The 4402-nt window shown below is 39.1% G+C and overlaps 1 non-coding gene across 1 annotated transcript; it reads right to left on the bottom strand.

The window, feature by feature from the left end:
• Positions 1 to 1679: 1679 nt before the first annotated feature.
• On the bottom strand, positions 1680 to 1785 carry LOC121209168 (small nucleolar RNA R71). Its single transcript, XR_005904285.1, has one exon. It is a non-coding gene; the product is annotated as a small nucleolar RNA R71 (small nucleolar RNA).
• Positions 1786 to 4402: the final 2617 nt, after the last annotated feature.

The following is a 4402-nucleotide window of genomic DNA, read 5'->3' as shown; positions in this document are numbered from 1 at the left end:
AGCCTATTTAAACACCTAAGAAAGCACTTAGGAGAGGGACATGGAGTAGGAGGCAAGGAATTACTCAAGGGAAGCCGATTGGTCCATTTCAGAAGCCGGATTCATCATCAAGACTAAAGATCTCCCTTCAATTTCCATTCAGGGGTTTTGGGTTTTCTTTATGTTTTAAATTCATTATTCTTTTGAGATTTTTTCTTCTATAATTATGAACTAAACCCCCTAAATACCTAAGAGGAATGAAACCTAAGACGGATCTTGTTATTATTATCTGAATTGTATGAAAAATATTTGACTTGTTCTTAATTATGTGTTCTTAATTCTTGTTTTAATATTCCAGGATATTGATTCAAGTTAATGTTCTTATCCAGAGGAGGAATAGATCCTGTCTAAGAGTAAATTTATTATATTAATCAGAGTTGATTGCACGCCTAGAGATAGGGTGATAAGATTTTGTCGAATTAGGGTGAAACATAATAAGGGGATCCATAGATCGAGTTAATGCAACACTAGGTGTTAATTAGAAAGAGATTTCAATTAATCAACCTAGGGTTAGACGTTATTAGTCTCGAGAGAGATAATAATATAACTTAGGGATTTCTTCAGATCAATTCAAATGAATAAATCGTCTGATTCAGAGTCAAATAACAAGTGAAGTATATGTGGATTTTTCTTTTGGTATTGTCTTAATCAATCGAGTTTTCCCCAAAGCTTTTTCCTAATCATCTCTCTATGCACTCTTAGTTTAGTAATTAGTTTAGATAACCAAATCCCTTAATTTTTAGGCTAGATAATAAAAAGAAGGAAATTACTAGTACTCTTGGTTCCTTTGGGTTCGACAACCCGGTCTTGCTAAAGTTATACTACTGTTCGATAGGTACACTTGCCTTCATCTTGATAATAGTTTGTTTCAAGAACGCTTAATTATAAATATTTAAAACCTATCACAAATATCACGTATCAAGTTTTTGGCGCCGTTGCCGGGGAACTAGGATATTAGGAACACTCGATTTTTATTACTTTAGCCATTTTACTTTTATTGCAATTTAAAATTTTATTTTATTTTCTAATTCTTCATTTATTTTCTTCTGATAGGTTTTTCTAGTTTATGACTAGAAGAAACCTGTCAGGACTATTACTGTTTGATAGTGAGATCGATCGCACAGTTTGCAGAAACCGAAGAGAAATAAGGCGAAGCTTACGATAGATAGAGGAAGAGTAAGAGGACGATACTTCAACCACAACCGAGGAGATAATTGAAAACCAAGAAAATCCACTACCTCCTGCGATTGCTGTTAATTGGAATCCTGCTCCACGCACTATGTATGATTATGCTAAACATTTTTTAATAGGAACAGAATCGAGCATAGTTAGACCTACTGTAGCTGCAGATACTTTTGAACTGAAACCTAATACAATTCAAATGATACAGCAAGTTGTACAGTTTGGTGGTTTGCAGGACGAAGATCCCAACGTTCACTTGGAAAATTTCTTAGAATTTTGCGACACTTTTAAAATAAATGGCGTTTCTGATGACGCCATTCGCCTTTGGTTGTTTCCCTTTTCATTTAGAAACAAAGCTAAATAGTGTTTGAATTCGTTACCACGAGGGTCAATCACTACTTGGGAACAAATGACTGAAAAGTTTTTATTAAAATATTTTCCTCCGGCTAAAACGACTAAATTACATAATGATATCTCTTCTTTTGTGTAGATGGATTTAGAAACACTCTACAATGCATGGGAGAGATACAAGGACCTCTTGAGAAGATGCCCTCACCATGGGTTACCACTCTGGCTACAGCTCCAAACGTTTCATAATGGCCTGAATCCTTTGACTCGACAAATGGTTGACGTAGCCGTTGGTGGAACCATCAATAATAAGACACCTGAAGATGTTTATGAATTTATAGAAGAGATGTCACTGAATAATTATTAGTGGCAAGTCATGAGGACAAAGCCAACGAAAATAGTCGGCGTTTATAACGTCGATTCGGTCACCATGCTCTCTAATCAGGTAGAACTCTTGAATAAGAAAATTGATGGTTTTCTTAGTTCTTCACAGGTTCACCCAGTAATGCAGTGCGAAGTAAGCGGAGGTGGATCAAGCAATTCGAATTTCCCACCCTATGGTCACAACATGGAGAACGAACAGTTAAATTACATGGGTAATAATCCTCAATCTCAAAATAATCCTTATAGTAATACTTACAATGCAAGTTGGAGGAACCACCCAAATTTCTCATGGGGAGGCCAAGGGAATCAGGAACCACCACCTCCAGGCTTCCAACAACCACCCTACCAACAAGAGAAAAAACCGAACTTTGAGGAGATGCTAACAAAATTCATCTCGGTGTCAGAAACTCATTTCTAGAATACCGAGACAGCACTTAAAAATCAAAAAGCGTCAATCCAAGGACTCAAAACTTAGATAGGTCAGCTCGCTAAATTGATATCTGAATGATCACAAGGTAGCCTGTCGAGTAAAAAGGAATCTAACCCAAGGGAACAACTTAATGCGATTACCACTCAAGACAAAGAAGGGTTAGTTGAGTTGCATCAGAACCGAGGCAAGGCATTATGGTAAGTCAAGATAAAGGTGAGGTGGACCACAGTGAGCAAAAAAGGTAAGTAAAGAGTACAAACCACGGGTGCCATACCCCAATGCGACAAGAAAAGACCGTACAGATGAACAATTAGGTAAATTCCTTAAAATATTAAATAAATTCCATATTAACTTACCATTTATCAAATCTCTCTCGCAGATGCCAAACGCAGACAAATTTTTAAGGGAGCTTCTAGCAAACAAACGAAAGTTGGATGAGGCGTTGCATATGGAGTTGAATGCAGTTTGCTCAGCCATATTACAGAATAAGCTACCCAAGAAATTGAAACATCCAGGGATTTTTACGATTCCTTGTTCAATTGGTAGTTTAGATGTTCATAATGCATTGGCTGACTTAGGGGCAAGCATTAATGTTATGCCTTATAAAATGTTTAAACAGCTAGGTCTTGGGAAGCCCAAACAAACTAGGATGAACATTCAATTGGCTGATAAAACCATTAGGTTTCCTAAGGGTATCATTGAAGAAGTTCTTGTTAAGATCGATAAATTTATATACCCAGTAGACTTTGTTGTTCTAGACATGGAAGATGATAGTAACGCACCATTGATTTTAGGACGACCCTTTTTAGTGACTGCTAGAACCATTATTGATGTTGGTAGTGGTGAACTCACACTTCGTGTGGGAGACTAAACAATCACCCTTCAAGCTCGTAATTTGAGTAACACATCAAAAATTGAAGGTGGTTGTATAAATTATTCTACTAGTACTGATCATGTGGTGAAACCCTCAGTGCAGGAAACAGTTTCGAAGAACGCATATGAGTCGTGTTCAAACAACAACAAAGGCCCTATATATAAAGAATGAAGGCTACAAATTGAAGAACTAGATGAATGGTGGACACATAGACTGAGGACGCACGATAAACCAGAACCACACCGCAACGAGCTCAATAACGCACTAAATCAACTTAAGGTTGGAGACAAAGTACTGCTAGATGCAGTAGACCCTCGCATTGCCACTTCTAAGCCTAATGAAGAAATTCATCCTAAATTCGGCACTTTTAAGGTAAACAATACTCGTCCTAAACCTTATATTGATGAAGTTGATAGCAGGGATGAGGAGTGTAAACTCCTTAAGCCACCATGATCACACACCAGAGAGGTAAGTCAAGCTTAGGCTATAAATAAGCGCTTATCGAGAGGTAACCCGAGCACTAACAGTAATGATTTATTTGAATTCTAGTTTTTCACATCTAACCTACTAACTGAGTCTTGAAACACAGGGTTTTCGCATCCACACGGCCAGGCACACGGGTGTGCCTACAGCCGTGTGAAAATAGGGCAAAAGTTTTTCTCTAACACGGGATGCGATAAATTGCCACGGCCATGCGACATGGCCGTGGGCGAAACTGCCAAAACAACACGGGCGTGAGACACGCCTGTGCCTTGAAACCGTGGTTAAAACTGAGAATTTAACACGGGAGTGCGACACGCCTGTGTCATTCACCCGTGGTCGACACTATCAAAAAGAACATGGGCGTGGGCTACCATACACGGGCGTGGAAGAAGCGAACAAAAGCAAGACACGGTCGTACGACACGGCTGTGCGCACCCACACGCCCAAGGAACACGGGCATGGGGCAAATTTCAGACGCGCCTAAGTTTAAAAATCGTGAAACACAGGCGTGCGCCACGGTTATATACCCCAAAATCTATATAAACCCCTAACTATTCATCATCTCCCTCCCCAAAAATCTCTAACCCTAGCCTCTACAACTCCACACGCCCTACCTGTCACGCCCGTAAGCCGCTTGCAACACTATTTTTGACGACTCAAGC

This window comes from Gossypium hirsutum, chromosome A10, assembly GCF_007990345.1.
Source record: "Gossypium hirsutum isolate 1008001.06 chromosome A10, Gossypium_hirsutum_v2.1, whole genome shotgun sequence".
In the NCBI taxonomy this organism is placed as follows: domain Eukaryota; kingdom Viridiplantae; phylum Streptophyta; class Magnoliopsida; order Malvales; family Malvaceae; genus Gossypium; species Gossypium hirsutum.
The sequence above is the reverse complement of the archived record's forward strand: the minus strand, read 5'-3'. Positions and strand labels throughout refer to the sequence as shown.